The sequence below is a fragment of the Callithrix jacchus genome, chromosome 5 (assembly GCF_049354715.1).
Source record: "Callithrix jacchus isolate 240 chromosome 5, calJac240_pri, whole genome shotgun sequence".
Taxonomy (NCBI): Eukaryota; Metazoa; Chordata; class Mammalia; order Primates; family Cebidae; genus Callithrix; species Callithrix jacchus.
In genome coordinates, this window is record NC_133506.1 from 45,824,531 (window position 1) to 45,848,161 (window position 23,631).

General features: G+C 53.0%; 1 long non-coding RNA gene across 2 annotated transcripts; it reads right to left on the reverse strand.

Moving 5' to 3' along the window:
- Positions 1-12,085: 12,085 nt before the first annotated feature.
- Positions 12,086-23,123, reverse strand: LOC103792945 (uncharacterized). 2 transcript variants are annotated; one of them, XR_013535250.1, is made up of 3 exons: positions 22,946-23,123; positions 20,228-20,463; positions 12,086-16,308 (listed from the first exon to the last, which is right to left on the reverse strand). It is a non-coding gene; the product is annotated as an uncharacterized LOC103792945 (long non-coding RNA). The 2 variants fall into 2 exon arrangements; XR_013535251.1 differs by lacking the exon at positions 20,228-20,463.
- Between the last annotated feature and the right edge of the window lie 508 nt (positions 23,124-23,631).

The following is a 23,631-nucleotide window of genomic DNA, read 5'->3' on the forward strand; positions in this document are numbered from 1 at the left end:
TAATTGTTATCTTCTCAAGCTTGTTTTTTTCCACTCGGTAACTCACGAGACCGCAAAAACCTAAACAGGACGGGGCCTTCCCCAGCCCAGCCTCCTGGTCCCCGGGGGCTCCCGGCCAGGGTCAGCAGCTCCTGGAGACTGAGGTGGGGTCTTCGGAGCTTCTGTGGGGAGGGACTTGGTGTCCCCAGCAGGACCGGGTGTCCCGAGTCCTGGGCTGGAGTTTCGTTGCTGGACGGCCTTGAGAGAATTGTTGGAGCTTTCCGATTTCCCCAGTATCCTCCTTGGCAGGCTTTAGAACAGGGAACCAAAACCCGGGCACCTCTGGGCCAGAAGGTGACAGGATGAGTAAGGTGGGCTGGTGCTGGCTTCGGTGAACTGGAGAAAACAGGCTCTTCTCAGGGGACGGTGGCCTCTGAGCCGGCACGCGGCCCAGATCTTCCCATGTAGTCAGAGAAGCCAGAAACCCGAGGTTGTATGTGAAAAGTCCTGATTTTTCAATGTTGGCCAACAAATCAAATAAAAAACAAATAAACAAAACCCGACTCTGTGGATATCTATGGCCTCGTGGGCCACCTCTGGTCTAGAAGTTTCCAATTCTAGCTGCGGCCGCTGCTTTCTCCATCCTTCCACGCTTCTGCCTGAGTAGTCCCCTCTGCCTGGAACTCTCTCCTTCCTCCTGTCTCCTGTTCTCAGCTCAGAAGAGAGGACATCTGCCTCGTCCCTGTTCGCCATCCGTGGCACTTAGTTCTTCCCAATTCACTTTTGTTTCTACGCTCTCTCTTCCATGGAGGGTCTGCCTTGTTTGAGACCGCCTTCGTAGTGGCAAAATTAACCCCTTAATTGTTAAAAAATTGTAACACATATCCTGCCTGTCTTTTTCATGTCTAAAATGGGGCATGATACTCTTTGGTGATTTAAAAACTGAAGATGTGAAGCCGGCGCCCCCAGGGATGTATGCTGGGTGGTGGGAGCCAGGTGTGGGGCGGAGGAGTTGGGGCGGGGGAGGAAGCCAGGACCCCAGCCAGGGGGCTGAGGGCTGCTCCTCCAAAGCTTGGGTATGACCATGTGACCAGAGCCCACCAATCAGATGCAGCCATGCCAGATTGATGAATCAGAAGTTGGAAATGTTGGGGCTGATTGCTTAGGACTCCATTCTGGGGTGGGTGGGGCTGCAGCCCGGCTATTTTTCCAGAAGCTGCAGTGGGCCAGTTCTGGGGGCAGTGACCAGGGCTCAGCGGTGGCCTCAGTGCAGACAGAATCATTTTGCAGAAATGACCCTCCCCGTGATTATGTCAGGAATGTCAAGTACAGTGAGAAGAACATTGCACTGTGCGGTCATGCAGTTTCATTTCAATGTATTTAAATGTATCCACGCTTGCTTTAGTGTGTTCATTCTAAAAATCTGTGTGCGCCACAGCAATTACACGATCATCCATCATGTTAGGTCAAAGAGAAAATCAATTTATCTTTCCCATTTTTATTCCCCACATGGCAAGACAGTGACCTAGTCGAACCTCTCTCAGGTCATTCTTTATTATGATGTTTTGGCTCTGATTCCTGGTGCATAACTTACTTTATGTGGCTTTTTCCTGAGCCAAATTGTCCACTTTTATTTTCTGAGCTGCAGCCTGAGGTCTCCAGAAGCCCCTCCCAGCACCTCCCTGGGTCTTTCTCATGCTGCAAAGGGCACAGGCTGGTGCTGAACTTCCAGAGTCCTGATGGCTGCGAAGCCCTGGGGCCTGCCCAAGCTGAGCTCTGTCACCCACCACCACCTGTGGCCTCAGCCTTTTCAAACTCCTGGCTCAGCCCCTGCCTCACCTTCTCTTTCACCCTCCTTGTCCTTCCCTCTTTAAGCCGGACCTCGAATGAGACTCTTGGGCAGTGTACTGGGCCTCAAACAGAAGCCCCATGGATGCTTCAGATCATGGAGTCCGGGAACTGTAGAATTTTTCCTTCCAGGACAAAGAATCACCAGCTCTCAGTGTATTAAACCTCTGCAATTCTAAAATTCAAATGTACAGGAGGCTGGTACACCAAGTCATCTGCTGGTTTGGGAAGGATTTATTGAGCATCTAGTATGTGCTGAAATACTAGGGAGACAGCAGGAAACAAAATGGGCTAATGTGCTGACTTTATGGCTCTTAGCTTTTGGGAGGGGGAGACAGCAGAGACATGACAAGTAAGTGAAAGACGTAGCGTGTCCCCTAGTGAGATCAATGGGGAAAGGGGCTGAGTCTGCAGGAACTGAAGGGGCTGGCCACACAGGTGCCTGGGACAGGTGCTGAGTCAGGTGGTGGGTATAGCAGATGCAAAGGCCCTGAGGTTGGACAAGCTTGCATTATAGGGGACAGTGAAGGAGAGCCAGAGGTCATCCAGGCCCCGAGAGCCACAGGAGGAGGAGGAGGAGTTTGAGTTTGAATTTTATTGCAAGGTAGGTGGTAACACTGGAGGGCTCTGGGAACGGGCACAGGAGGGAGATGGCCTGACTTGAGTTCCAACACCTGGTTCCTCAGCCTCAGCACCATTAACATTTGGGGCCGGATGTCGCTCTGTAGCGGGGTCATCTTGTCCAGTGGAGGGTGTTAGGCAGTGTCCCTGGCCCTGCCTGCTGGAGGGGGTGCCACTCACACCCTCTCCCCAAACCCAATTGTGACAACTAAAATGATCTCCAGACATTGCAGGCTGTGCCCTGGGTACAGGATCTCTCTGGCTGCAAATGGGGCATGTGGACCGTGGGGGGTGAGGATGCTGTGATGAAGGCAGGGAACCCAGAGACGATGGCCCTAGTCCTGGACAAGTGGAGGGTGGTGGCAGCGGAGGTTCGAAGGGGCTGGATTCTATTTGGAGGGCAAAGCCAGTAGGATTGGTTGGGTTGGGCGTGGGAGATGTTGGGTGCAGGTGCGATTGTTTGCTGAGGTGGGAAACTGGTTTGAGGGGCCACATGAGAAGGTTTCTCCTCCACACACCAACTTCACATGTCTGGGGCAGGGCCCATAACCTGGCATGGTCACAACCTGGCCTCAGGGGGATACTGAGTTTTTCACCCTATGCTTCAAAGAATTTAAGTGTCCAGAGGATGTACGCTGGGGAGGGGTCTCTTCTAGGGGCAAAGATGGGGACAAGTGGTCAGGGGGCCTTTCCCTGCCAGCAGACCAGGAGACGCTAAGATGCTGTTTCAAGGGAGTCAGAAGATCAGCCTCGTTGGAGGACTGGTTCCAAAAGGCAGCCTCGTGGCCAGGCGGGGTGGCTCATGCCTGTAATCCCAGCACCCTGGGAGGCTGAGATGGGAGGTTGTGTGATCCTGGGAGTTAGAGACCAGCCTGGGCAACATGGTGAAACCTTGTCTCTAAAGCAAAATCAATAAATCATAATAAAAATTATAATAAAATAAGAGAAGGAATTCTGAGACTGAAAAAAGCCGAACTCAGGTGCTGCCAGGGCAGGGCAAGCTGTACTGGTGGTGAAGTGGCAGGAGAGGCCGCGGGCCTGTCTGAAGGGGCGGACGCTGCTCACTTTCTGCCAGCGTGGTCACGTGGGAAGGCCAGGACTGACAGTCTTCCATTAGAAGCTGTGAATCTAGAGTGGGGTGTCCAATCTTTTGGCTTCCCTGGACCACACATAAACTATACTAACACTAACAATAGCTGATGGGCTAAAAAGTAAAAATCGCGAAAGCAATCTCATAACATTTTAAGAAACATTATGAATTTGTGTTCGGCCACATGCAAAGCCATCCTGGGCCACATGTGGCCTGTAGGCCGTGGGTTGGGCAAGCTCGATCTAGATTGTTCTATGAAAACTGTTGACCGGGCGTGGTGGCTCAGGCCTATAATCCCAGCACTTTGGGAGGCCAAGGCGGGTGGATCACGAGGTCAAGAGATCAAGACCATACTGGTCAACATGGTGAAACCCTGTCTCTACTAAAAATACAAAAAAATTAGCTGGGCATGGTGGCGCACGCCTGTAGTCCTAGCTACCTGGGAAGCCAAGGTAGGAGAATTGCCTGAACCCAGGTGGTGGAGGTTGCGGTGAGCCAAGATCTCACCATTGCACTCAAGCCTGGGTAACCAGCGAAACTCCGTCTCGGAAAAAAAAAAAAAAAAGAAACCTGTTGATTTTTAAGTGTTAGGGCAAATGTATGCATATACAGGCCAGATTCGGCTCGAGGGCCATGAGTTTGAGGCCTCCATTATCCTGCAGCCCTTCCATTTTGCAGATGAGGAGCTGGCATGGGGAGAGCACAGCTGCCTTTGAGCCTGGCAGACGTTCCTGGCTTGGGGCTGGATGGGGTCCCTTGGCGAGGCGGCACTTGGACTCAGCTCTGAAGAAGGGTCAGATTCCTACAAAAAAGAGGAGAGGGCATTCCAGCGGGCGGAGGAGCGTGGGCAAGCGCGTGTGGCGGGAATATGGAAGACTGTTCCGGGTGGAGGGAGAGAAGAAGATGGGGAACTGGAAAAGGAGTTGAAGGAGACGGGATGATGAGGATGACGGGAATACACGTGACAGAAGGGCAGATTGGACCCAAAAGAGCGTTGGAAAAATCACCCAAACATTTCAATAATATTAGTAATTTCACTTCCGAACTTGTTTAGCGACAAGCAGCACGTTTATTTTATCACTTACGTCGGGTTCTTGGCAACCCTGCCTACGCCAGGGAATGTTTGCCCAACAAGGAACATTCTCACTCACAGACTGTTTACAAACACCTCGAACATTTTTGTAATATTTTGGGTAAATATCAAATTAGAAATTTAATATAGAATTGTAAAGTGTGAGTGGGTTAATTAAAGATTTTTAAATTCCAGCGTAGCCAGTTTTCCTTTTCCTTTTTTTTTTTTTTTTTTTTTTAGGCAGGGTCTCACTCTGTCGCCCAGCAGGCTGGACAGAGTGAGTGCGATCTTGGCTCACTGCAATCTCTACCTCCCAGGTTCACGCGATTCTCCCACCTCAGCCTCCTGAGTAGCTGGGACTATAGGCGTGCACCACCACACCCAGCTAATTTTTGTATTTTTTGGTAGAGACAGGGTTTTACCATGTTGTCCAGGCTGGTCTCCAACTCCTGACCTCAAGTGATTCACCTGTCTTGGTCTCCCAAAGTGCTGGGATTACAGCTGTGAGCCACCACACCTGGCCAGCAGATTTAAGTATTTTAGAGGTAATAGTTTTTTCCTCCAAATCTCCCTTGTGCAAATTTTCTGCCTCACAGCTGCCAAAATTTGAGGTGATAGACAAAAATAGTTGATATATGATGAGAGACATAAATGAGGTTTCAAGGGAGAGTCTAGAAAGGGTTCGATTTCAGAGGGGAGGATCAGGGCAGGCTCCCTGGAAGAGGTTTTGAATGTGTATGTTGAAGGGTGGGTGAAATCCAGACCAGGCATATGGGTTAGGGAAAGTGAGGGCATGCCAGGTGGAGGGCCGTGTGCATGCACAAGTGTGAGGTCGGAATGATGGGGGTGAGAGTTTGGACCAAGGGGGCTGGGACTGGGGCTGGGGCTGGGGTACCAAGAACCAAAGAGCCACGATAAGACCTGTCTGGGGCCCAGCCAGACTGGGGAGTAGTGTGTGTGAAGAGGAATGGGGAGCCCTAGAGGGTTTTAGGCCGGGCAGTGACGTGGAGTCCATAGCAGGGCAGGGTGACTGGGAGGGAGATGGGGAGGATGCCAGGCAACCGTTCATGACGAGCCTCGGCCCTGAGCCTCGAGGAGGCAGGCAAGGCTGAGCTTCTCTTTCCAGATTGTTTGTGGGTGCAAAAAGGCAGTTAAGAGCCAGGCGCAGTGGCTCACGCCTGTAATTTCAGCACTTTGGGAGGCTGAGGCAGGCGGATCATGAGGTCAAGAGATCAGGATCAGCCTGGCTAACCTGGTAAAACCCTGTCTCCATGAAAAATACAAAAATTAACCAGGCGTGGTGGCATGTGCCTGTAGACCCAGCTACTTGGAAGGCTGAGGCAGGAGAATCGCTTGAACTCAGGAGGTGGAGGTTGCAGTGAGCCAAGATCGTGCACTGGGCTGCACTCCAGCCTGGGCGACAGAGAGAGACTCTGTCTTAGAAAAAAAAAAAAGGGCAGCAAAGAATGTGGGTTTCTCATCCTTCTGCCCATGGTCTGGGGTCCTTCCCCTCACTCCAGTGGAGCCATCATAGTCAAAATTAAAGAACAAGTCACCTGCATTCCGTGGCTATGGAATACCTGGCCTTGCACAGAGGGCTTTGGGGCTTTCCGCTCATTCATTCTTCAACCAGCTGCATGAGGGAAGTGCTATGTCCATTTTACAGAGGACACTGAGTCCCAGAGAGGCCAAGCAGCATGCCCAAGATTACACAGCCAAGAAGAGGCACAGCAGGATTCAAACTGAAAGTCCACGCTCCAGCCACTGCGCTGTCATGACACACGCTCCCACCGAGTCTGGCTCCAGTGTTTCCAGTACCATATCATCCCCATTTACCAGATGGGGAAACTGAGGCTCTGGGAGATAGAGTCACTTGCATGAGGCCATACAGCAGCAAGGGTCAAAGTAAAGATTTGATTCCCTGGGTCCAGTTGGCTCTGGAGCCTGTTCTCCTCCCACCAAATGCCACAGCTGTGCACCCTCTTGGGCATCTGTTTCCTCATCTGATGAATGGGAGTGATGGTGATGCCTGCCTGGCAGGGTCCACAGAGGATCCCGGGGGGTGCGTGTCACTTACCCAGCTCAGTGCCTGGCACTCCATGGATGCTTTAAATATAACGGCTGTGTTGGTTTGCATAATGGATTTATGAGAGGCACTTAGGGTAGTGCCCTGCACATAGCAGATGCTCAAGAAACGCTAGAAGCAGTTATAGGATCTACCACATGGGGCAGCCCAGTATTTCCTCAAACCTGCTTCCTTCCCAGATTGCCTTCCATTTATTTCTCCCTTCATCCAACACACTGACCTTAGGGTCCAGGTTAAGATTTGGGGGATTGGGGGGCTTAGTTTACAATTTGGGGTGATTTGGCCCCTCCCACCTATCAGTCAGCATGATGCTGAGAGCACTGGATGATAAGACCAGCACTCTAGGTCTGCGCCCCAGACCCACTGTGTGATCTCCGGCAACCGCCTTCCCCTCTCTGGGCCTTGGTTTCTCCTTTCATCTGCAGAGCCTGGGCCAGGCTGCCCTGGGAGATGCCAGCCCTGAAAGGGGCTGGGGGCGGTTCCTGTGTCCCCTTGGCTACCAGCCTCCATCTCCCGCCTCCTGAGCTGCAGGCCCGCCCGGCTCAGCTGTGATGACGAACCAGCCAATCTGTTTACTGAACTGGCTGACCCCTTCCGGGAACTCGGCCCAAGCTTCCCAGAACTCGGGTATCAATGACCCGGAGCCACATGACGGAGCATGACACAGCACTTTTGGGCACAAGGCAGGGCCCAGAGGGGTGCGTAGGGGGCCGGAGCCCAGCCCCCAAGCCCGGCCAGCGGGTGAGTCACCCCGGGCCCCTGAAGCTTCCGAATCCCAGCCACTCTGCTGTCCTCCCCACCCCCAGGATATCCCTACTTGTCAGGGCTGCCCTGGGACCCCTGAACCTTTGCCCCAGGGACTTAGCCGCGGTCTTGGGTGATCAGGGCAGCCCTCTGGGATTACAGAGGGGGAGAGTGAGGCTGGAGGATGGCAGTGAATGAACAGTGAGCTGAGTAAACGTCCACTGTGTGGGAGGCACTGGGGAAATATGGCACATTCGTCTCACAGCAATGCAACACAGTGGCATAGTTTAATCCCCATATGATAGATGGGGAAACTGAGGCTCAGAGTGGGAATGAATTCTGCCAAGGGCATGCAATGTGGGCACACTCTGTGTGACTGAGATGATTTCCTCTTTTCTCCTCAGCAGCCCACAAGGGAGGTGCCATGTGGACCGTTTCACAAATGGAGAAACTAGGCACAAAGGGGCTAAGTCACCTGCCTAAGGCACTGAGCAGTCTGGTTCTAGGACCTGTGCTCTGAACCAGCACGTGGCACATAGCTGGCACCCACATGGTCTCCATGCTCTGCCGTGGGTGAGACCAATGCTGGCTGTGGTGTTGGGGGAACTGGGTTCTAATGGTGACTTCGCCTTTCTCAGGCTGCACAGCCTGGGCCACGTGGCTGCACCCTACTGTGCCTCAGTTTCCTCACCTGTACAGGGTGATTGTGGTGATCCTGACCTTGACGAGGGGCTGTGAGGGCTGTGAATGTGGGGTGTTTCAACTGCACCCGGACATGCAGAAGGCACTCCATGAGCCCTGACTTTCATTGGCCCAGGCCTCTGAATCCATGTCGGGTCAGCCTCTGGGCCCCACATCTGCCTCCTTTACCCTTTGCTGCCCCAGGGCAAGGTGAGGGCGGTGGTTTTTATGGGGCTGGGAACCAGACAGGCTCTGGGGCTCAGAGGGGGCGCCTGCTGTTGGCAGAAGTGAGGCCTCCTGGTTCCCAGTCCCTGATTTTGGGCTGGGGGCTGGGGGTGGGCAGGGGCGGGGCAGCACTTTGATGCTCTTCCCTTCATTCCACCACCATTGCTTGAGCACCTACTGTATGCCAGACTCCAGGACACAGCAGTGAACAAGGTCTCTGCCCTCACTGTGGTGGAGGAGATGAACATCGGTGAGCAAATGCTCGAAGAGACGAGAGGATTTCACCAGGGAGAAGAGCCGTGATGGGAGTCAGCAGGGTGTTTGGGAGCTGGGTGGGTTAAGAGAGGGCTTTTCTGAGGCAGTGATGTGGAGCAGAGGCCTGAAGGAGAAGAACTGGACCTGGGGAAGAGATTTCCAGCAGAAGGAAACTCAGCACTGCATGTGCAAAGGCCCTGTGGTGGGAACAGGTTTGGGAGGTTACAGGAAAGGCAAGGAAGCTTAAGAGGAGTGAGGAGGGGACAGCAGCAGGAGTTGGTGCTAGAGGGCCAGCAGGACGTCATGGGCTGAGTGAACAGGTGCAGCTGGGACCTGGGCAGGAGCTGATGTGAGAGACAGTGAGACTGGACCATCTCACAGATGAGCTCACTGAGGCCCGGGTCAGCTTCCCTCAGAAGGTCAGCAGCTGAACAGCCATTAGAATTGAGGGAGTTCAGCTCCCCAATCCAGGACACCTCCCCTGGAGAAGCCAGAAGCCAGTAGTCGGGCTGCGGAGGAGAGGGCTCCGCGTTCACCCTGCAGCACCAGGAGCTGTGGGCTGTGGGGCTGCCCGATGGCTTCCTGGCAGAGGAGGTGCCCTCCAAGTTGAGGTGGGGCAGGACTGGGAGAGCATTCTAGTAGGGGCAGCAGCACATGGGGAGGCCCTGGGGCGGTGGTGAGGTGCAGGTGTGCCTGGGGAATTCATCCCTGCATGGGAGTCAGGAGAGTGGCGGGGTGAGGGGTAGTATTGTCAGGGTCTCCCTTTCAGAAGGCCTTGGGGCCAAGGGGAAGAGCTGGAATTTCCTTCCACCATGTGCAGACCCCAGCCTGGATCCCAGGACTGCCTGGAGAGGGAGAGAGGCACATGTCCGCCTCATGTGGCCCACAGTCCAGGGTGGGGGCAGTCTGCAGGGGAAGGAGGGGGAGGAGCAGAACTCCCATCCTAGTTCCAATCTCAGTGCTGTGACACACTCACTGTGTGACCTGGGCAAGTCACTGTACCTCTCTGAGCCTCCGTATCCTCATCCATAAATACCACCTGGAAAGATGTTATCAGAACGCAGTGAGATCATTCGCTCATTCACCCACTCATTTATTCCTTCCGTTTTTTTTTTTTAGCTCCTTCTATATGCCAGGCCCTGGACTGGGTGCTGGGGACACAGCAATGACAAAAACCCCTGCCCTTGTAGAATTGATGGAAGAGGTAGTGTAAAGCAGTGAGTGTTAAGAACACAGACAATGGAGCCAGGGGGCCTGGGTTAACTCCTGACCCACTACTTATTTGCTGTGTGGCTTTCGGTGAGAAGCTTTACGTCTCTGAGCCTTACCTGTAAAATGCCACTTCATAAGATTGCTGAAAGGACAAATGAGTTTATATATATATATAAATGTGTCTAGCACACAGCCTGGTACATAGTAGGTGCTCAGTTGCTGCTCACAAACAGAAGAGGGGTGACTGGATGAGACAGTGTCTGTTAGTGGGAAGTAAAAGTGGCTAGCTCTTAGCACCAAGTGGGCATGCAGTAGGAGCTTAATATGTGTTTCTCCTCCCTTGTCTCCTGAGTCCATCTTGAACCTCAGCCCATTAAGGGCCTGAGGTTTGGAATCTGTGTGGAAGGCGGGAAGTCATCTTTGCTGATCCAGAAACCCACAGCTGAGCTTTGGGGTCAGGAAGGGCAGAGACGCCCCCAGCACCCCTGACCCCTCACGCTCCCTGACCCCTGTCCCCAGCATCACGTACAGCCTGGGTGGCTGGGGCACGCTGGAGCCTGCCCGGCAGGTCCCCAGTAATGACACTCGTTACACAGGTGTCTGGCAGCGGGGGGCGGCAAAGGCCCCAGGGGCCACGTTCGCATGGCGCCCAGCCAGCCCACTCCAGGCCCTTCCTCGTCCTTTATGAGTCTGGTGCCCAGGGCAGGCAGGTGGGGGAGAGGAGCTGGTGAAGGGCCAGCTGGCACCCAGTGAAAGGACGGAAAGTTGAGAGGTCTGGGTGCCCAGCACTGGTGCGGAGGCCAGAGCAGGTGGGCACGAAGGGGCGCGTGTGTGTGTGCACTCATGTGTGTGTCAGTGTTTTCTGGGGGCGTGTGTGGTGAATCTGTGTCCAGGTCTATGCGTCCCCTTGGCCTGTATGTGGAGATGAGACGGTCTGTGTAAATCAAGCACTGGGGGGTCCCCTGGTGGCTGCAAAATCTCCTATGCCCATTTCATTTGTTTTTCTTTTTTTTTTTTTTTTTGAGATGGAGTTTCACTCTTTTTGCCCAGGCTGGGGGTCAATGGCGCTATCTAGGCTCACCGAAACCTCCACCTCCCAGGTTCAAGCAATTCTCCTGCCTCAGCCTCCCGAGTAGCTGGGATTACAGGCGCGCACCACCATGCAAGGCTAATTTTGTATTTTTAATAGAGATGGGTTTCTCCATGTTGGTCAGGCTGGTCTTGAACTTCCGACCTCAGGTGATCTGCATGCCTCAGCCTCCCAAAGTGCTAGGATTACAGGCATGAGCCACCATGCCTGGCCTCATTTGTTCTTTAACCTACACTGTGAGGTGGGTGCCAGGCTGGGTCTGGCCTGGGCCTGGTGATGTCAGAGCCAGCCCCTGGGCAGCCTTAGACTCTGCTGCCTAAGAGCTCCAAATCCAGGGAGAGACAAACACCAGGCAGAGGACCAGGACATCCCAGTGAAGACTTTGATGGAGAAAAATAAGGCAGGGGGCTGACAGAGAGCGATAGGATGGGGTCAGAGGCCTCACTGGAAGGGGAGCCTGGGCTGGAGCCCTGGAGGATGAGTTGTCATGGCCAGATCTGCAGGAAGAGAATTCTAGGCAGGAGGAATGGCAAGTGGGAAGCCCTCAAGGCCGGGTTCAGCTTGGCCTGTGAAGGGGTGAGTGAGGAGGGGACTGGGGACCAGGGCAGGTCCAGAGCTCATGGCCAGAATCAGGAGCCTTCATTTTCTGGGAAGCTTGTCACGCGGTAGGCACATGGATAGGGGCTCCGCCGGGGTGAATGGGTTTGATGAGAGTGGGGACCGGGCCCTCTGGGTGTGGGAACGATTGGCTTTCAGAGCTACAGACAGGAACGTGGGCTGCTCAATTGTGTTTGAACCTATTCTCCTGGGTTCAAACCCCTCTTGGATCTGGAACCTGTTATTAAGCTGGCTGTGCCCTGGGGCACCGGCCTTTATCCCCAGACAGGGCCTGGGCCTCCTGCCCCGAGGTTGGCCCTGGCTCCCAAGATGGGGGTGGATGGGTGATACTGGTGAACCCCATGCCTGCTCCACCCCTGCCAGGCCCGTCAGTAGGGCCAAGTCTGCTTCCGAGAGCTGGAAGGAGATGGTGGAGCCACGAGCATCTCCCCGTTTACAGATGGGGAAACTGAGGCCCAGTGAAGGAATGAGCAAGTCCCAGGGTCTTGTGGCAGAGGGCTGGGGGCAGCATCCAGAAAGCCTCCGTCACAACTCACACCTCTTCCCACTTCCTCCCCACCCACAGCTGGCTCCTCCCACCGTGACTCTGGCAGGGTAGCAGCTGCTGTCTGAGCAGGGCAGGAGGAAGAGCTGGGTCCGGTTTAAGAAGCCTCTCGTAATTGGATACTATCGGAAGAACTGTTAACATTGTGAATTTCCATCACCAGATGTGCAGATAAACCTGGATAACAGCCCTTCATCTGCTTAGAAAATTACAGAGGCTTGGGCGGATGGGAGACCACTTCCCTTCTAGCTCTGTGATTCCACCGGACCTCGGAACAATCCTTTGCTCAAGCCTCAGTTTTCCCGACTGTAAAATTGTTTTTTGTAATAATCAGAGTGACCTTGTTAAAAGGACAGCTTTGTTGATAAAACTCCCCTGCATTTACCCAGCCCTGTCTTGGCTATCCAGTGCTGGGAGATAGCTCCAGCCTCACCCTGGTCCCCGGGGCCTTCCCTCCCACCCCGATTCTCCCCTTCCTCTCCCTGCTGCAGCCACAGACTTCCTCTGTTGTTCCTCTCCTGCCTCAGGGCATTTGCGGATGCTGTGAGCATTGGATACGCAGCAAGGGCTTTCCATAATTTCAATCTCCCACCAGTCCGATCATGTAAATAGGAGATCCATTTCACAGATGAGGAAACTGAGTCTCAGAGAGATGAAGTTAAAGACACATGGCTTTTTGTGAATCCACAGGAGTCAGAATTTGAGCTCGGACTATCTGGAATCTACCACCATTCTCTTTTCTTCATTCCTCATGTGAGTCGTTTTCATTTTCAAAACTTTGCTCAGCAGTTACCTTCTCCAGGAAGCCTTCCCTGACCACCCTCTCCATCCACCTCCAGGACCTTCCTGAGTTTCCCCATTGCTGCACTGCTCACACTGCCCTTAATCATTTCTCTTTTGTCCTCAACAACTTTACTGGGGTGTAACAAACACATGATAAACCGCCCATACTCCAGTGTCCGTGTGGATGAGTTCGGACATACGCACGCACTCCCCAACCACCAGCACAATCAAGGTGCCAGTTGTATTCATTGTCCCCAAAAGTGTTCTTGTGTCCTGTTGGCCTTCATCCCTCTTGGATCCCTAGCCACACTCCCATCGCCTGCCAACTCTGCCAACTGTGGCTGATCTGCTTTCTGTGGCCGTGGACGAGTTTGTGTTCTCTAGAATTTTCTATAAGTGGAATCAGGCAGTGTATTATTTATTGGGCGTCTTTTCCTCGACATCACGATTTTGAGAGTCACCCACGTTCCCGAGACCATTCTCTTTTTTTATGTATCTGCCCTGTCCCCCTTGGACTGTGAGCTCCATGGGGCGGGGACTTTGTCATATTTACCTCTGTGTGCCCAGCACTCAGCACAGGGCTGGGCACACAGGAAGTGCCTAATAAGTGTTGACTGACTGGAAGGAGCATGAGGATGTGCCCAAAAAGCAGGCGCATTTGCCTGGCAGTGAGGAGTCCAACGCCTAATTGAGAGAATGCAGCCCCGGGAGTCATCTGGAGGCCTCGTGGCCCCATCAGATAAGCATATCCGCTCATCCCTGTGGCTGTCTCTGTGCAGCAGAGATCTGGATTGCACAAGGCTGGGCCTGGGCTGAGGCGGCACTAGTGGTCCCTTTATCTTGCGTGGGCATTCGGCTCTGTGTTCCAGAACTGCACAGCCCACACCTCCTGGCAGGCGGAGGCCTGGGCTCCGGCAGCGGGTGGGCAGGTGGGTGGCAGGAAGGAGAAGTGGCCGCCCAGCCCTCCCCAAACCAGTCAGACTCCTTTGCAGAGATTTCCGCAGGCGCTTTGGGAGCTGGGTAAGGGAGAGTGGGAGGCCAAGGAAAAGCAGGAGGAGGGAGGAACCATTTAATGAGCAAGTATTATAGGGAATTTCCAGTTCATGCCCCGTCAGGTTGGGCAGGAACACAGTGGGATTACTCAGGTGGCTTCCAGATACCAGCCTCTACCTCAAAGGTTCGGTGTGGCCCAGATGCCTCTAGGTCTTCATCGCTGGCTAGAAAGGGTGAGAAAGTGGCAGTGAGCTACATCCTGAGACAAAGCCTGCAACCCAAGTGGAGTCTAAGCATGCACTTCCTGCATCAATCTTTGCTGAGGTGATCTTATTGCCCATTTTCCAGACAGAAAAACTGAAGCTGGGAGTCACAGCATTGGCTGAGGTCACACAGGGATTAGTGGGGAGTAGAAAGAGCTTGAAAGCCAAGGACCATTTTGGAGTGACTCCTTCAACGAGGGCCACATTCTTTGGATAAACACTTATTGAGCACCTACTGTGTGCTACGCACTGTGCTCAGCTCTGCAGGTAAAAAACCCCATATATTGTACATTGCATCTTATCTACAGATGAACAAAATTTTTGAGGTCAGAGATGTTTTGTGGAATTTTGTGTGCATGTTTTCTTGTTTGTGGAAAGAAGAAGTTTGGAGCAGACTAGCATTTCCCAAAAGGGAATCAGGGGGACACAGAATCTCTGGGATATTAATAGGAGTGACAAGGGAGAAAGTGTTCCATAATCCATTGGGTTTGGGGATTACTGGTTAACATTTGTCACAGGTGTTCTGTCTCTGATGCTCCAAAGAGCTCAATGAGCATCCAGGTGGTTAGGTTCTGTGAGTTCCCCTCTGGGATATCTAAGGGAGTTTGTTCACCATTTTCCTGACTTTATGAGTCCTGGTTGGATGCTGCCTCCTCCAAGGAGCCTTCTCTAAGTCTTCAGAAGGACCTGAGTCCCCTCCTCTGAAGGCACCTGCCCGGAGCTCACTTTGACCTCTGAATATTTTCCACCTTGTGTTGTAGCTGTCTGTTTCCATCACTGGATTGTGAGCTTCTCGAAGGGCAGAGCCAGCTGTGATTCACTTATTGGTTCTGGTATAGAGAACAGAATGGGTGGATGGAGCATTTGATGGGTGCAAGGATGAGTGATACCTGACAGGTGGGTGGATAGTCAAATGGATGTGGATGATTTCATGGTAAAATACTGTGAATTACTGATGGAGGAATGAATAAATATATAATTAAATGAGTTCATTAATAAATAAAATGATGGATGACTTAATAGATGGCTAGATGAATAAAGAGATAAAGGGATAAATCGGTAGATGGACTGGTGATTCCATGAATAATGGATGGGTATATAGATGGGCAAATGGCTGGATGGATAGATGAACGAGTGGGTGGATGGATGAGTGGGTGGACAGATGAATGGGTAAATGGATGGATGAAAGGATGGGAGGGCGGGTGGATAGGAGAATGGATGGGTAGATAAATGAACATATTGATGGGTAAGAGGTTGAATAATAGACTAGATAGATGGGTAGATGGATGAATGGATAGGAGAATGGATAGATAAATGGGTAGATAAATGAATGGATTGGTGGGTAGGAGGGTGGATAAGAGAATGGGTGGATGGATGGATGGATACATAGGAGAATTGATGGGTAGATAAGTGAATGGATTGGGGGTGGGAGGCTGGATAAGAGAATAGATGGATGGGTAGGTGGATGGATGGAGGATGGATGGATAGGAGAATGGGTGTGTAGATAAACGAGTGAATTGGTGGGTGAGAGGGTGGATAAGAGAATAGATGGGTGGGTGGGTGGGTGAACAGGAGAATGGGTGTGTAGATAAATGACTGAATTGGGGGTGGGAGGGTGGATAAGAGAATAGATGGATGGGTAGGTGGATGGATGGATGGATGGGTGGGTGGTTAGATCAATTGGTGGATGAGTAGGCGAATGGGTGGATGAGTGGATAGGAAAATGGATGTACCAGTGCATGGATGGGTGGACGAGAGAATTAATGGATGGATAGGTGAGTTGGATGGGTATACAGGTGAATGCAGGCTATGTCACAAGATCTGAACTGAGGTCAGAAGGCAGGGAAATTCCTGTGTTCCTCCCTGATGCAGCAGTATCAAGTTTTTGAAGTTTGAAAGTTTAGTGAAAGCTTTGAGTTGTATCTCCAGAAAATTGCATATAAACACAAAATGTTAGGAACTTCATGGGAGTGGTGGTCACAGAGCCTAAACGCCACCTACAGACCCTAGGTGCGGAGTCCCAGTGTAGTGTTACGCATTGAGTTTTACTCTCTGAGCGCTGATCTTGGAGAGGAACCCAAGTCCAGTGGAGCGAAGGCAGCCGAGATGGAGCCAGGTAGTTTCTCAAAGGAGAAGACACTGTGTATTCAGTCATTCATTGCACAACATTGCTGTGACTTTTCCGGGTGCTTGGGAGAAAATACCTGGGGGAAGATAAAGGTGCCTCTCATAAGTGACAAGTGTTTGGAGCTAGAAGTTAGATTGCATTTTTTTTTTTTTTTTTGAGACGGAGTTTCACTCTTGTTATCCAGGCTGGAGTGCAATGGCGTGATCTCGGCTCACCGCAACCTCCGCCTCCTGGGTTCAGGCAATTCTCCTGCCTCAGCCTCCTGAGTAGCTGGGATTACAGGCACGTGCCACCACGCCCAGCTAATTTTTTTTTGTATTTTTAGTAGAGACGGGGTTTCACCATGTTGACCAGTATGGTCTCGATCTCTTGACCTCGTGATCCACCTGCCTCGGCCTCCCAAAGTGCTGGGATTACAGGTGTGAGCCACCGCGCCCGGCCCTGGATTGCATTTTTAATCTCATCTCTAATATGTACTGGCTGGGTGACCTTGGGAAATTTACTTCACCCCTATGGGCCTTCTCTTCTTTATGTATAAAATAGGGACAGCAATAATCCCTACCCTACTGCATTGTGAATTTGTAAACAGGTGTGTAAAACGTGTAGCCCAGTGCTCAGTGCATAGCAAATGCTCAACAAATAAAGAAGAGATTCTTCTGCCTCAGCCTCTTGAGTAGCTGGGATTACAGTGCGTGCCACCACAGCCCAGCTAACTTTTGTATTGTTAGTAGAGACAGGGTTTCTTCTTCTTACATGACTACTGTCTTGCATTGGGCCTATGCAAGATGCTTCCGAGCCTGAGGTATCCAAGGCATCATCTCAGCCTTTTAAAGTGTCCCCAGTCCATCAGGGAACACAGACAAGTAAGCAGAGGATTCCATTCACACAGGGTGTTGGGGCTGAGATGGGGGATCCCAAGACCTCATATTCAGGGTTGTCTGATCCTCAGCATTCGTTCCTATTAATATCTCTTTCTAGCTAAAGTCTGCAGAGACTGGAAGGCTACATGCCACATTTCCTAGCCTCCTTTGCAGCAGGGTCTCTGTACGCCCAGCGGGTCCTGCCAGGCAGATGCCTTCCTGTGAGTCAGGAAGTGGGGGCCGCCTTGTTTCTGCCCGGGCTCTCTTTCTGCTGGTGAGAGTGGTCATGGGCTGGATCTTCTTGCAGCAACACTGGCGTCTGGTTATCACTCTTGGAGAGTCTAGAGGTAGGGGTGGTGGTGGTGGCTTCCTCATCTCCAGATCACTGGTGCTGTGATGTGTTCTCAAAGTCTCTGGCTCCCCTGTGGCCTCCTGATTCCCCACCATCCTGAGTGGCTGACAGCTCCCTGAAGGCCTAGTTCTGCTGTGTGGTGCTGGTGCCTCTCCAGCCTTTTAGCAATGTTGTGAATGCTCAGTTCCCTGTGTTCAATCCTTTCTGCCTAAAATGCCTGCAAGGAATGCTGTCTCTGACATCCAAAACAAACCCCAAATCTGGAAGGGTTTCTGGTTCCCAGAATGACTGTAGTTTGACTCACACGTGGTGGGAGGTGGGAAGTGCTGTAGGACCTCAGCAGGTTCCTAAACCAGACTGAGGGGGTCAGGGAAGGTTTATGAAGCCTGTGACATGTAAACTGAGTCCTGAAGGGCATATATGGAGTAGTTAGACAAAGAGTTGACTGGGAAGAACATGCTAGGCAGAAGGAACAGCCTGTACACGGCCGGGTGCGGTGGCTCACATTTGTAATCCCAGTACTTTGGGAGGCAGAGACAGTTGGATCACCTGAGGTTGCGAGTTTGAGACCAGCCTGGCCAACATGGCAAAAGCCCATCTCTACTAAAAGTACAAAAATTACCTGGGCTGTGGTGGTGTGTGCCTATAATCCCAGCTACTTGAGAGGCTGAGGCAGGAGAATCTCTTGAACCCAGAAGGTGGAGGTTGCAGTGAGCTCAGATCGCTCTGCTTCTGACAGTAAACAGCATGATGCAGTAGGTGTCTTTCAGGCCCCTACAGGAGGCTGGATTTGGGGAAGAGGAAGTATCATTGCAGGGAGGTGGCGAGGAACTGCAGCCACCTGGGTGGGAGGTGATGAGATTGACCTGGCATGGTAGCCTCAGAGGAAGGGAGGGTGCAGGGATGTCAGGGAGACTGAGGACGAGACTCCCAGGCTTTAGTGACCAATTGGGTTGGACGTGTGGCGGTGGGAGGCATTATAGATGATGCTCATGTTTCTGGCTTTGGACACTGAACAGTTGTGCAGCCTTCCATAAGAGGGGAGATAGGCAGAGAGGAACAGTTTGGGGGAAGTTGCTGAACTTGCTTTGGGCACACTGATTTGGAGGATGCCTGGGGGACATCCAGGAGGAGGCATCTGGGAAGCATACAGACATGTGGTCAGAAACTGAGACAACAGATTGGATGTGGACAAGCTATGACTTTGGGGAAAATGAGCGAAATAGTCATTCGACAAATAGCACAGGAGAGCCTGAGACACACTCGATCGGTTCATGTCTGAGTGCCTGGCAGTTGGCCAGGGGCCCGGCTGCTTGTTAAAAAGCCAGGAGGAAGCTCTGGAGACAAGCCTTGGAGGGTGGGCTGGGTTCTACCAGGAAGGGATGGGACGAGGGCCCAGTGGTCAAGTGTGTGAGGCTGGGTTGAAGCCCAGCGCCTGTGTGTTCATGGCAGGGACCTGGTCAGACACTCCCTCCATGAGCCTGCTTCCTCATCTGAAAATTGGTCATAAGGGACATGGTGCTGATGGAAGCAGGTAGCTTGGAGCATGGAGCAGGGCTACTGGGAGACAACCTGGGGCACAAAGTGTCACCCATTTCCTGGTGTGGCAGAGCCACGGGCGATGGGGAGAAATTAGGATCCGCCTGAAAAACACATCCACAGCTGTGTCCCATGTGAGAAAGGAGACCTCAGTCCCGCCCAGGCTCCCTTTCAACCCCCAGGCTGCTAGAGCTGGTGGGCGGAAGAATCATCCCTGTGGAGTGGAGGAGGGGACCAGATGACAGGAACCTTCTCCACATCCCTTGGAGCTGCTGGAGCTGGGTCCTGGCCACCGTCCCTGCTCCATTAGGCTGCAGCCAACAGAGGCTGTAAACTGGAGGCCTCAGGGATGCAATCTGGCTCCCAAGCCTGTGTGACTTTCTTCCATCCACACAGAATTTTTAAAAGAATGAAGCCAATATTTAAGAGCCTGTGGCTATGACATAAAAACCTGTGTTTTGACCCCCTCTGGAAAATCAGGGCACAGAGCATCTGATCATATTGAGCCCCGTTCTCTAGGGACCACCACCAGCTGGAGCTGAGAGGTGACTGTCTTCAGACAAGGCATGTGCCCCAGTCCCCACCACTCCCTCTTGTCTCTCTGACACTGAAGCCAAGGAGTCGTGGCTATTTATCATCTTACCCCAGCCCACTGTACTCATTTTAAATTCCTGCCTGGTCCCTGGTGACACTGAGTTTTCAATCTCAGAGCCAGTTTCTTTTTCCTCTATAACCACCAAGACTTTGGCCCTGGTTCTAGCCCTGGATCTGCTCTTCCTGCCAGTCTCTGAGCTCCTCAGGGTCATGGTTCACCTTTCCCTCTGCCCCACAAGGCCCAGCACCACCCCTGGAAGATAAAGATGGGCTGAGATTTGGCTGGTGTTGGTGGTGGGGGGGTGGGGTGGGGGGGCCGGATGGGCCTGTGGGAGGCAGACCCACATCTGCTTCGAGATGTGTCAGCTGGGCCTGGTCACACTCTCTGCGGTTCATCCCTGAGGCATGTGGAACCAGGCGCTGTGCTCGTGGCCCAGCCAGGGTGGTGGGCGGGGCCAGGCCCGGGACATGGTGTATGTCAAGGCCACGCACAACAGGCCTGATGTTCCAGCCGCAGACACATTGTTTGGAAAGAGGAAAGGAGGAGGGGGAGGCAGAGCTGCTTTAACAGAAAGTATCCAAAATACAGAGGCAGAAAGAGCCGAACTCACACCCTAAGTTGCTGTGTGACCTTGGGCAAGTCACCTTACCTCTCTGAGCCTCTAGCTTAAGATGGAACCAAGGACAGACCCCAGCTTGCAGCCTTATGGGCCGATTCAGTGGTACAGTGGCTGATGTGGGGCCTGAACCCCAGAGGGGCAGCCTGGAATGGAGACCAAAATCACAGACTTTGGGGCTAGACGAGCTTGCCACTTGTGAGCTGGGTGACCCTGGGCAGGTCACTTCTCCATCTGCATCCCCGAGGGAAGGTCCTCACCAAGTTATTCTGCCAAAAAAAAAGAATCTATTCACTGAGCAAATATTTATTGGGCACTTCCTGTGGGTCAGGCACTGGGGACATGGCAGGACATAGGACGGCCAAAGGTCTCTGCCCCTGTGGACTTCACACTTGCAGAGACAGTGGGCAATGCACAAGATAAATATGTTGCTTATGGCATTTGAGAAGATCTGTGCTAGGGAGAGAAGTGAAGCAGGAAAAGGAGATGGGATTTCAATGGGCGGGACAGGGACAGCCTTGGTGAGCAGGTGACAGCTGACAATGTTCTGTAGGAGGTGAGGAGGGAGCCTTGGGGAGGAGAGAGTGTTCCGGGCAGTGGGAACGGTGCACACAGGCCCTGACTGGGGGCTGGATGCAGCAAAGAGACCTGTGTGTGGACAGAGGGAGAGAGGGAGAGAGCAGGAGGATGTGAGGGCTGAGAGGCCGTGGGGGATGAGTCCTGCAGGGTCAAGTGGGCTGTCGAGACCTTCAGCCTTTTCTCTGCAGGATGGGAGTCATGGAGTGTTCTGAGCAGAGGAGGGACATGGTCTGGCTTGAGTTTTCATAGATCCCTCTGGCTGTGGGGGGAGAATGGACTGGAGGGGCCAGGACAGAAGCAGGGTGATAGTGGGGAGGGGACGGCGATAGTCCACCCTCTGTTTAGCCATCCTGGTCCTTCCCTGCTCTGAAGCCTTCCTGACTTCCCCTCGCCTCTGGACAAAGCCCAAAATCCTGAGCATGACATTCAAGGCCTCCTTACCTGACTCTACCCGCTCCCCACCCCGGCCCCTCACTCTCTCCACCGCAGCCCAGTTAGATATTCTTCCTTCCCTGCTCCACATGCTATCCACTTTGCCCGTGCTGTTTCCTCTGCCAGGAATGCCCTTCCTGTCCCACTTTGCGAGCCAGCTCATGTGAGGCCCAGTCCCACCGAGCTAGAAGATAGAAAGCCAGGAAGAGAAGAAAGACCATTCCTGGGGAGGGTCAGGGAGGGCCAGGTCTCAGCTCCCCTCTTCCTCCTGAAATTCATCTTCCAGGGCCTTCGAAACTGAGGGCAGGCTCAGGAGCTGGGAGTGGGGCTGGCTATAGCCCATATGACCATGCTCTGTGACCTTGGGCAAGTCACACACCCTCTCTGGGCCTTGGCTTTTCTGCTCTGTAAAATGGGGAGGATCCTGGAGGTCTTCACGGTGGTTCTGTGCACTCAAGGCTGTGGCAGCCATGGGGGTAACAGCATCCTGGGGAAGATATAACTGCACTTTTTTGCCCAGCCGTGCCATGCCAGCTCAGGGCAGCCCTGAGCCGATGTGAGGGGTAGCTTGTGGGAGGAGTGCCCTCTGAAGCCCTGGGCATCTCCAGTTCAGTCACCTCTGAGTGACCTGAGCACCTACAGTGTGTCCAGCTTTAGCACTGTGCTTGACCAGGGACAGAGGCCAGATGGCCTGGGTTCAAATCCCAGCTTTGCCACTTCCTAGCTGTGTGATCTGGGCAAGCACTGTAACCCAGCTGGGCCTTGGTTTCTCACCTGTGACATGGGGAGAGTAAGAGTGCCCTCTCTCCTCCTGGGGAGCTAGAGAAGCTGGTGCGCTCCTGTGAATACCATGCTCAGTACTCAGAGGAAGCGGCTTATCGAGGCCGGCTAGCATTACTATTATCACCACTGTCATTTACTGGCTCTGTGGCCTCAGGCATCAATTGCCTCTCCGTGCCTCAGTTTCCTCCTCTGTGAGATGGGGTAATTGTCCCACCTTCGAAGAGTTGCCATGAGGATGGAGCCTGATGCATGTAGATGAGCCTGGAGCAGAGTAGGCATACCGTGATATCGTTGGTTTGTTTGAGACAGGGTCTCACTCTGTCACCCAGGCTGGAGCGCAGTGGCATGATCTTGGCTCACTGCAACCTCTGTCTCCCAGGTTCAAGTGATTCTCCCACCTCAGCCTCTCAGGTAGCTTGGATTACAGGTGTGCACTACCAGGCCCGGCTAATTTTTATATTTTTAGTAGAGACAGGGTTTCACCATGTTGGCCAGGCTGGTTGCAGACTCCTGACCTCAAGTGATCCATCTGCCTTGGCCTCCCAAAATGCTGGGATTATAGACGTGAGCCACTGTGTCCGGCCTCATTCCGTGATTTCTTAAGGAAAACATTTCAATTGCAGAATTTATTAGATTCACTACCGTAAATCATAACTGATTGATGACTAGTTCCTGTGAATTCCTTTGTTGTTCCTCTAGTCCAACAAATGCTCATTTGGTTTAATCTGACTTAACAAATTAACGAGATGAGGAAGAAAATTCCAGGCCTTGGGACATTCACTGCAGCCCAACCAGGCACCGAGAGACACATGTCCTTCTAATGAAGAGTGGAGGAGATCAACACGATGCTTCCTTACAAGTCATTATGACTGTGCAGCTGGGTGACCTTGGGCAAGTCCCTTCCCTTCTCAGACCCTCAGTCTCTTCTTTTCTAAAATAAGTGTGAGAGCTTCCTACCTGCCTTTTCTCCCAGGATTATGGTTTGGCTCCAACACATCACGGCTGTCGGCTGTGGTTTACTAAGTCCCTCCTGGATGCAAAGTGGTGTTTGTCCTCTCCCTCTCCCTGACCACCCTGCCCCCTTCCAGGAGGGAAGGCTGGGCGCTGCTCGTTTTCAGGACAGAACAGTGAGGCTGGGGAGGTAGTGGAGGATGCTGCCCAGGGAGAGGAGGAAGTGAGGGGCTGGGGCTGGCTGGGCTGACGCAGCCGTGATGTCAGAGGCCAGCCACAGGCAGCCAGCCCAGTGCTAACTGTGTGCTCTCTGCTGGTCTGGCCTGGCGCCTGCCTCCTCCTCCCCCGCCACCCCCCTTAACCCCTTCCCAGCCTCCTCTTCCCAGACGGCCATCCCCCAGGCCCAGCCTTGCCCACAAGATTCCCAGATTTCACAACTGGGGCTGGCGCTGAATCATGTACAGTAAGTCCGGGGAGAGAAACTCCCGGCTGCTTGGCGTCCCCAGGACAGGACAGCTGCCAGGCCTGCCCTCCCTCCCAGGGGCCCACCAGCAGCCCAGGATCATCCACTCTGGGCCCCTGACCAGCTAGGGGGTGATGGGCGGGACACACATGACTTCTCTTGGCTGTGCCAGGAATCCAGGGACTGTGCGATTTCCAGGGAATCTTCAGGCTCTGGAGGGATGGAGACA